We start from the raw sequence: 10922 nt of genomic DNA, 5'->3' as shown, positions 1-10922 counted from the left end.
GATGATCGTGATTGGTCTGAGTTGCATGTTTTATTATTGGTGCTGTACTATTGTGCCCTTCGTGTCGCGCAAGCGTGAGGGATTCCCGCTGTAGGGTGTTGCAATATGCTCATGATTCGCTTATAGTGGGTTGCTTGAGTGACAGAAGCATAAACCCGAGTAAGGGGATTGTGGCGTATGGGATAAAGGGGACTTGATGCTTTAGTGCTATGGTTGGGTTTTACCTTAATCATATTTAGTAGTTGCGGATGCTTGCTAGAGTTCCAATCATAATTTCATATGATCCAAGAAGATAAAGTATGTTAGCTTATGCCTCTCCCTCAAATATAATTGCAATAGTGATTACCGGTCTAGTTATCGATTGCCTAGGGACAAATAACTTTGTCGTGACAAAAAGCTCTCTACTAAAATTAACTGAGTTGTGTCTTCATGTAAACATCCCTTAGTTTGTATTTATGTGCTCTTTATTATCTTGCAAACCTATCCAACAACACATACAAAGTACTTCTAGTTTCATACTTGTTCTAGGTAAAGCGAACGTCAAGCGTGCGTAGAGTTGTATCGGTGGTCGATAGAACTTGAGGGAATATCTGTTCTATCTTTAGCTCCTCGTTGGGTTCGACACTCTTACTTATCAAAAGAGGCTACAATTGATCCCCTATACTTGTGGGTTATCAATGTGGTTCACCTGTCCTTTGGTTAAAGGGTTGGGCTTCTTAGCAGAACCTCCGTTGCCATTTCCATTCTTCGCTTCAGGACATTCATTGGCATAATGTACAGTCTTCTAGCACTTGTAATGGGTAACGTGGCTCAAATCCTTCTTGGCTGGTGTTGAAGGGTTGGAACGGTTCTGGCTGCTGCTTCCTCCATTCCCATTGCCATTCCTGGGGCCACTATGGTTGTGAGAACTTGCTCTGTTGTGCATGTGTCCTCCATGGTTGTGGGTATGTCCTCCCGAGTACGGGGTATTACGGGGCTTCTGCTAAGCTCCTGAATTATACCTCCCTTGTCCATACTTCCTCTTATTATTATCAATCTGCTGCTGCTTACCTTCAATCATAAGTACCCTATCTACCAACTCCTGATAGTTGTTGAATGTTGCTACCATCAACTGCATGCTCAGCTCATCGTTCAGTTCTTCCAGAAACTTCTCCTGCTTAGCAGCATCTATAGCTATGTTGTCAGGGGCATAGCATGCTAACTTACTAAAATCATCCACGTACTAGCCCACTGTACGTCCTCCTTGGCGCAAGTTGCAAAACTCACACTTCTTCATGTTCATAGCTCTTGCTGAAACATGGGCAGTACAGAAAGCCTGCTAAAACTGATCCAATGTAACAGTGTTAATGGGGTAAGTGGCTGTGAAATTCTCCCACCAAGATGCTGCGGGTCCATCAAGCTGATGTGCGGCAAAACGCACTCTCTCCGCATTTGTGCATCCTGCAGTGGTCAGCTCTCTTCCAATCTTGTGGAGCCAATCATCTGCAACAATCGGCTCGGTGCTACTAGAGAACACCAGCAGACTCAGCCTTAAGAAATGGGCTAGGTGATCAACAGGTGGTGGTGGTGGTGGGTTGTTGTTGCCTTGGTTCCGATTCTGGACTAAAAGCTACATCAGGGTATTCTGCTACTGGATCAACCGAGTGAGCTCCAGTGGGAAGGCAAATCCATTGTCGTGTCTCGGACGCATCTGATTGGTTAGAAGGGGTGAGAAAACAGAATAGAATTGGGGTCTAAGAGAAATTCAGTACCCATAATGCTCATGAGACAAACACAATCAATTTCACTTCAATCAATATCACACAAGTCACACAAAAACAAAATGGTCTAACCTATAACTACAAATTCGATCATTGCAACTACTTGGAGGGAAAAATACTACTAATTACAATGGTGGTCGACTAGGAATTTTCATCAGAAGAAGACTCCATAATATCCACTCTAGCTTCATCAACATAGTCATCATCGCTATCAGGGTCGGAGTCGGTGTCGTCGAGGATGATGTAGTCTGCTAGCTGGTTGTCCTTCTTTGGCGCGGGGTCTCCCATGAATACTCCTAGCTTCCTTGTCAGGTCTTCATTCTTCTCTAGTAGTACATCAATCTCTTCCTCGTATCCATCGCGCATAGACTTGATCTCCTCTTCAAGCTCATTGCTCCTCCTCAGCAGTTTCTTGATCTTCTTCATGTGAATAATTTGTTGATTCTCCTTTCGACGAATATGATCTCCCATCTCTTGAATGTATGCTGCAATTGATCCATCCCTCTTAGTACAAATCATCTACCATTTGTCATCTTGGCGGCCACATATCTGGTAGAAGGTATTCTCCAGCTCCATGTGATACACCTCACATATGCGTCCAAAGGTGATATGTGCGGCCATGCTCTTTCCAATACTCCATCTTGGTGCATCAAGGTAGAAATCAATAGGTTCCGTAGTTGGTGCAAAGGTCCTCCCAAGTATCCAAACTTTGATCTTCCAGCGCTCCTCTTCCGGTATGGATGTAGAGAAAGTCCCCGTGAAGCTTGGTAGTATGATGTTCAAATACCTAGTGACTTCCTTCAAGTGCTTTCTGAAAGGGGTATCGTCATCCGGCTGAGTGAACTTGTTCTTGGGGTCCGCCATCTATAGAGTAGAAAGAGAGGAGAATTAGAAATGAGTAAAGAAGAGAAATCATGTGGCTCATTCTAGTGGTCGCGTCCTACAGTCAGCGTGGGCTCTGATACCATCTTGTAGTGACCAGACCTCAAACGGTCAAGTCTCTGTGCATCAGTGTCTTTCCTAGATCGGTAATGCTGACACACAGTACTCGAGGATTTATGACAGAGTTTCAATCACACACTTATTACATCAAGTCCTCATAAAGAGTATGATTACATAAATAAACCATGGTTGAAGGCCATCTAAAATAGATAACAACGGAAGGCTTCGAAGGTAAATGAGTCCATCAACTCCAACGGCATAGCTGAGTGTAAAACAACGACCTATCGCACCTTTCGTCGTCTGAGTAGTCTGCAACATAAAACATTGCAGCCCGAAAATGGGTCAGCACATGGAATATGCTGGCATAGTTACACTGTAAAGCAACGACGATGCAAGTACTATATCTACATGCAATATTTGGCTGGTGGAGGCTGTAAGTTTCATAGTTTTGCATAAAGCTAGCTTTTCCTACCAAAAAGGAATAAATTTATTTCACTACTCCCATGTTTCCCATTATTTGAGAAGGTAATCCCAACTCAAATCCCAATTAAAAGTATCATCATTAACCCAACATCATAATTAATTAGAGTAACATGTTGAGATCACATCAATAGATCCAAGTACGAGATACTCAAGATGTCCATAACCGGGGACACGGCTAATCATGATTAGTTTATAAACTCTGCACATGTTTGCGCACTTTTCCCCATAAGACTCAATCTCCTCCGTTGGATTTCTTGCACTACATGATGTTTGAGAAACGAATGACCGAGACACAGTCTTTCAGAAGCGTTAGCACCTTAGATGGATAGACAGTACCACCTACATCCCCTACATCTGCTTGTCTACCCTGTAAGAGGTCACACTACTTACTTAACTATGCTAGATCCCATAATGGCATGTGGCTGCACACGGAAGTTTCTAGCATGAATAATCTTATGATCCCTTTGAGTCTGGGTGGCAGTCTATAGGATAATCACACGGTAAACCCGGGATTTCCAAAAAAACAGACAACACTGCGTTCCCCAGGTGCCTCAATCCACCCAGATGTGTATTAGGTTGCCACCTTAAAGTAAACCTTAATTAAACCAACTCTCAAACTTCCATGTGTGAATCTCGATCCAATCCCCGTCTAAGAGAATGGCTAAGCAATAATAAGCATAACTTATATTCCTAGGGTGATCAACATGTATTAGGTTCCTACCGCAATTACTACAACCAAACCACACCTTCCCAATCCTACCAATGCAAATATGTGTGGGGCAGAACTAATGCATAGTAAAAACTAGGTATAAAAGAGTATGATCAAAGTGTAACTTGCCTTGCTGACGATCTGCAAACTCTAGAGATTCGTAGTAACAAGCTTCGCACTCCGGGAAATCTAGCATATACAAACAATAGCATACATAAGCAATCACTCAAACGAAACACGAGAAAACTCGAGAAAAGATCCAAATCAAACACGAAACAAGATATGGCTTAAACTAACAAGAGTCAAAACCTAATAGAAATATTAACATGTGAATTTGATCTTAACAACAGGTACATGTTACTAGCTATGATTTGCACAAAGATTCAACTCAAAGGGAGCAACGAAACTCAAGATATGAACAAAACAAGATCCTTTATAATCTGGACTAAAGTCAAAATTTACAGCATCAAAATCATGTTCAAGTTGATTAATTGGAAAGAGGGCTTCGAGACGAAGATTTAGGCGCTGATTTCTTCTAATTTCGATAAACGAGTAAAAAGTTATACTGGTTTAAAGATCAAGACAGAATCACAATAAAATAATCGCAGATAAAACCCTGGCGAAAATAAAATAAAACGAACAGACTAACAAACGAACATTCGCTGTCTGAACCTAACCGGCGAACAACGTTCGTTAATACGAATGAATGGACGAATGTCCGCTAAATAAATAAACCGATGAAAACCGAACCAATCTATTGAAAAAAAAACAAATCAACGGTTTTCTAAAAAACCGACGGTTTTATACCTAAACCGAAAAAGACCGGGGCAGCGGCTTCCGGCGAGATCCCGCGGCGGCGGCGCCGGCGGTCGACGGCGCGGCGGTGCGGGGCAGCAGCAGGTGGCTGCGGCAGTGGCGCAACGCAGGGTGGCGGCGGAGTGGAGCGGCGGCGGTGGTGATCTGCTGCTGCTCCTGCGGGGCGGGGCGGGTCAGCGGCGGCTTTTAAGGAGGAGGGGGGCTGCCTTGGCGGAGGGGACAAGGCAGGACGACGGTGTACGAGATGGACTCCACTTGGAGCCCGCCGGCAGCACAAGGCGCGGCGCGGAGGCGGTGGCGCGGACGGGCTGGCTGGGCTTCGGCCCAGTTCGGTCCGGAGTTTTTTTTCTTTTTTTTAAAATAATTTCGCGCGAATATAAAAGTAATTCTAAAAATGCCAAAAACAATTTTCACCGTCTAAATAAAATATTTAGAACAAAGTGAACATTTTTCTGGTCTAAAAATACAATTTTGAAAAATACATATTTTTTCTAATTCAAATAAAATAGCAATAAAATACCAGAAAAACCATAATTTGATTTTAAAATTCTTTCTCCAATATTTCTATTAGTTTGAAGAAGTCATATTATCTTCTCTCATTTAATTTTAATATCAGAAATACTTGGAGAGAGAAATAATAAAAATCAAATTGATCCTTTCTTGAAATTTGAAATAAATTCAAATATGAATTTTGTGAAACCTCCAAGTCTCTCCGTGGGTCCTTGAGTTGCTTAATATTTCTAGGATCTCAACCAAAAAACAGAAATAAATATGATATGCATATGATGATCTATGTATAACATCCAAATTAAAAATTGGGATGTTACACTTCCACTTGGACGGACGAGGTACTCTCCTTCACCTCCGTTGGACAGATCTTGCCAATAAGCAAGTCTTGGATTGCTTCCGAAGGGTCTTTGCCTCCTACATCAAGTGGCAATTGCTCTATTTGTGAGCCGTTAGATTCATCAAACTTCACATCTACAGTCTCTTCAACCTTTTGGGTGAAATTGTTGTAGACATGGTAAGTGTGAGAGTTTGAGCCATAACCAAGTAGGAAACCTTCATGAGATTTAGCAGAAAATTTAGAACAATGATGCTTATCAAGAATGTAGCACTTTGAGCCGAATACTCGAAAGTATCCAACTTGGGGTTTGTTACCGGTGAGGAGCTTGTATGCCGTCTTGCCGAGTAGCTTGTGAAGATACAAGCGATTTGTTGCATGACAAGCTGTCTCGACCGCTTCCGCCCAAAAGTGTTTTGGCGTCTTGTACTCATCAAGCATCATTCTTGCCATTTCGATAAGCATCCGGTTCTTCCTCTCAACAACTCCATTTTGTTGAGGTGTGTATGTAGCCGAGAACTCATGTGAGATCCCTTCTTCGTCAAGAAAGGTGTCCACATTGGCATTCTTGAACTCCGTTCCGTTGTCGCTGCGAACCTTCTTGATCTTCACTTCAAATTGATTTTGGGCCTTCCTAGCGAAATTTTTGAAGATCTTTTGGACCTACGATTTATCATCAAGAAAGAACACCCACGTAAATCTTGAAAAATCATCAACTACAACTAGACCAAATGAGTTTCCACCGAGACTTTTGTAGGCGTTAGGACCAAAGAGATCCATATGAAGTAGCTCGAGCGGTCTTCTCGTGGTCATGATATTCTTCACGGGGTGGCTTCCTCAAACCTGTTTACCTACTTGACAAGCGCTGCAAAGTCTATCCTTGTCAAATATAACATCTTTTATTCCAAGGATATGGTCACCTTTAATAAGCTTGTCAAGGTTTCGCATGCCCACATGACCTAACCTTCTATGCCACAACCAACCTTTAGAAGATTTAGCAATTAAGCAAGTTCTAGGTTGAGCCTTTTTAGTGAAATCAACAATGTATAGATCACCTCTACGTATACCGGTAAAGAACATTTTATGATTATCTCTTCGAAACACTTGGCAATCTACTTTGGTAAATAGGACATTGAAACCTAAATCAACAAGTCTAGATAAAAAAAGTAAATTATAGCCAATAGATTCAATGAGCATGACATTTTGTATGGAGCTATCATGTGAGATGGCCACCTTACCGAGGCCAACCACCTTACCCTTTGAGTTATCACCAAAAGTGACATACTTTCGAGGGCCGTCGTTTTCAGCAAGCTCACGAAACATATCCTTGTCTCCGGTCATGTGATCGGTACATCCACTATCAAGGACTCATTCCTTTCCTCCAGCCATGTAGCCGCAAAGATTAGCCATAAGACCAAAGTGTCTCATTGCATCATCAAGATGATAATCACTATCATCATCCTCATCATAGTATCCATGTTCGACATCATCTTGCAAATGATCATTTCCTAGAGAGAGTGATTCATTAGATATATGAATTTGACAATGTTCATCTTCATCAATTCTAATAGCTTCAGAAATAATATTGCTAATGATTCCAACATCTCCTTTGGCACACATAAGATTTGTAAGCTCAAATAGACAATCACCAAACTTAGGATCATTGGAATTCATCTTACTCAAAATAATAGACTTATGAAGAATTTCATCCAGATTTTGCAAGGAATAGTTTGAAAATCTTTCCTAAAGAAATCTCCATGTAGTATAAGCACAATCAAGAGTAGGCAAGTGAACAATTAAATTTCTTGGCAAACCTCTAGTAATAAGATTAACAGTTCTAAGGTTGCGGATCATGTCAATAGACTCATCAAGGGTAGGATGCTTAGGATCAACATGAGGCACACAAGGGCTAGAAATATACTTATTCAAATGATATTCATTGAAAATCACAAGCATCTCATTTTCCACTCATGAAAGTACTCCCCATCAAGTATAGGTACTTTATGTCTAAGATCCCCAACGTAGACTCATCCATCTTCCTCCAATGGTGATCAAACCAAAGAAATGGAGACCAACACTCTGATATCAATTGGAAGGATCGAGAAGAGGTGTCTAGAGGGGGGGTGATTAGACCCTCAACAAACAAAGTTGGCAGTTTTTAAGTTTTTCAAGTTGAGATAATAGATTAGGACAATTTAAAGCAAACACATTACAATTCAAGCAAGCATGCAAAGAGTATATGATCAGCGGAAAGTAAAGCATGCAACTTGCAAGGAAGTAAGGGGATTGGATTGGAGTGTGCAAACGCAATTGGAGACACGGATGTTTTTGGCATTGTTCCGATAGGTGGTGCTATCGTACATCCACGTTGATGGAGACTTCAACCCACAGAGGGTAATGGCTCCGCGAGTCCATAGAGGGCTCCACCCACGAAGGGTCCATGAAGAACCAACCTTGTCTATCCCATCATGGCCATCGCCCATGAAGGACTTGCCTGACTAGGGTAGATCTTCATGAAGTAGGTGATCTCCTTGCCCTTACAAACTCCTTGGTTCAACTCCACAATCTTGCACTACTAGGGAAAACCTTATACACAGAAATTTAGTAGTAGCGCGTGTCAAAAAAGGGCGCTAGTGATAGATAGTAGTAGAGCTTGAGGTAAAAGGGCGCTACAGATAAAACTTTAGCAGTAGCGCGTGCTCGCGTAAAAGCGCTAATACTAATATTCCCATCGCTAAAATGATAGGCTACACATAGCAGTAGCGGGCTTGCAAGAAGCGCGCTACCGCTATGAACTAAGTAGCAGCGTGTTTTCTAAGAGGTGCGCTACTGCTAATGGAAATCAAATAAAATGAAAAACAAACAGAAAAGTAAATGAAAATGAAAGAAATAAAAAAAGGAGAAAGGCAAAAATAAAATGTAAAGAAAAATAAATGAAAAAGCGAAAAAAGGAGAAAGGCGTAGCAGTAGCGTCTGTTGACAAGAGGCGCTATAGCTAATATAGCTACAGCGCGTTCCCGAGACCCCCACTGTAGAAATATAAAAGGAAATAGGAAAACAAAAGGAAATTAGATAGCCATAGCAGTAGCGCGTTTCTTGAAAAGCACTATAGCTAAGTTAGCTATAGCGTGTTTTTAGGAACGCGCTACCGCTAAGTTTGACTTTACCCAAAAACCGTTTCCCCCCGGCCACCACTTCTCCCCCAAATCCCTCGACCCACCCCGCCACTGTCTCCCTGATTCGTCATTGCCCCACTTCGCCGCCGTCACCTGCCAACGTCGATGCCCCCGGAGCCACTAGAGTCGTGCACCGTCGATGCCACCGGAGCCGCCCCCAACGCCACCAGAGCCGCGCGGCCTCATCAACGCCACCGGAGCCGCCGTCAACGTCACTGCCTCCCTCGCCACCACTGCCTCCCTCTCAACCACTGGAGCAATCCTCTGTAAGCCCCCACCCCTCCTCTCTCTCTCATGCATAGCACAAACACTGGACAGAGAACTAGCTAGCTAGGTTAACTAGTTTAACTAGGTAATTATCTAGGTTAGTGCAAAAATTTAGTTAGGGCTTTGATAGAGAACTCGTTAGGGAAGTAGGGTTTAATTAGGGTTTTTGTTTGCATAGATGTTTTTTTAAAGAAAAAAATGAAGAAAAGTTGTAGCAGTGCTGCTAGTAGTATATAGTCAAAGTAGTAGATGTTAATTAGGTTAGGGCAGTAGTGGTAGTAGTAGATGTTAATTAGATGCTTTTTAGTTAGGCAGTAGGGTTTTGCTAGGTTAATTAGGTTAGTAGTGCTGCTAGTAGTAGTGGTACAGTAGGTTAATTAGGTGAAGTTAAATGAATAACCTAAATTAATGAAATTAGTAGTTAACTCAATTTTTTCCCTTTCATCATTATAGAGCACTAAAGTAAGCTGAATTTTGTTCTATTAGTAGTTAAATGAATTTTCTTCTACACTTAGTTTTTGAATTAGCTTGTGAAATGTGGACATGTATATTTGGACATGTGGTTGCTCGTGTATATTTGGACATGTGTTGCGGTGTCGAAGATGGATAGTTGAACACTGTTTCCAGGGAATGAATTCGAGTGGCCTATGTTTTGCCGAAATGTTGATTCATTTCCATTCTGGTAAATTTCAGGTTCTTGATTTGTCCACTTTTTAGCAAAAGTCATGCCGAAATTTTCCGTGAATTTTGGCATGACTTGTGCTACAAACTAGGACATATCGAGTGCACGGGATTTGCCGCACCGGGAAGGAGTCAACGTTCCTGCAAAGCATAGGCTTTTTTATGTCATTATTCATTTTATTGGGTCTAGAATTAATTGACTAGATTTAATCGTAAGAAACATGGCTCGCAACGATGAACGACAGGGTTCTGGTGATTGCGACGACGTCTACCGGGCGGCAGACGAATTTTTGAGCCTTGTCGACGATCAACCGATGTTGTTGCTGGGCCCACCGGTGGAATCGGGGATTGAGACCGACACACAGACCGGTGCTGAGACTGATACCGGTGCTGAGACTTAGACCGGCATCGAGACCGATGCTGAGACTGAGACTGGCGCTGAGACTCAGACCGGCATCGAGACTGGCGCTGAGACTGAGACCAGCGCTGCCTCGGGGAGCAGAGCCGGTGTAGAGCCGAAAGCAAAGAGGCAACGGCTTCCTAACAAACTCCGGACTACTAGACTAGTGGTCACGGAGGTGGACGACGACAATTTTTAGCCAAACGCGCGTGAGAAAGCGCGCGCGTGCTACGACAATCAAATAGGCTGCATCGTACGGACAACTGCCACCATCAACGATGAGAAACTACAGAAGATAGATAATATGAGGCCCTCCCTCCTAAATAAGTTTCACCAGATATTCTTGTTCCTGGGCCGGAATGAAAAGGATTATGAAGATCCAGATAAGGACCCCGCAATGAAGAAGATAAACAAACACGCCATGACCAAGTTTAGCGACGCATTGGCCGCCTGGAAAGCAAGGGTGAAAGCAAGGATCATCGACAAGGAACCCTACTCCGAGATTGTAAAGGATAATCCGACAATCACAGAAGAGCAGTTTCAAATATTCAAGGCGGCTTGTGAGGCCGAAGATGCCAAAAAAAAGTCTAAGTACATGAAGGTGCTTCAAGAGAGGAACATTGGGAGCCACCAGCTCGGAAGCCGTGGTTACGGCAGGAAGAGGTCCAAATGGGCCAAGGGGGACGCGGAAGCCGCGAGTCTAGGCATCCCAGACCACTTGGCGGAGTTCACCGTCCCGCGGGAGCATGACGTCCTCAGGCCCCGGCTCCGTTGGGACCCAGTGAAAAAGGTTTACGAGACAAACCCGGTCACGACGGAGTTCATTAGACTGCTGGTAATTTTA

Source organism: Triticum aestivum, chromosome 5B (assembly GCF_018294505.1).
Source record: "Triticum aestivum cultivar Chinese Spring chromosome 5B, IWGSC CS RefSeq v2.1, whole genome shotgun sequence".
Lineage (NCBI taxonomy): Eukaryota > Viridiplantae > Streptophyta > Magnoliopsida > Poales > Poaceae > Triticum > Triticum aestivum.
Note: the sequence above shows the minus strand (reverse complement) of the source record.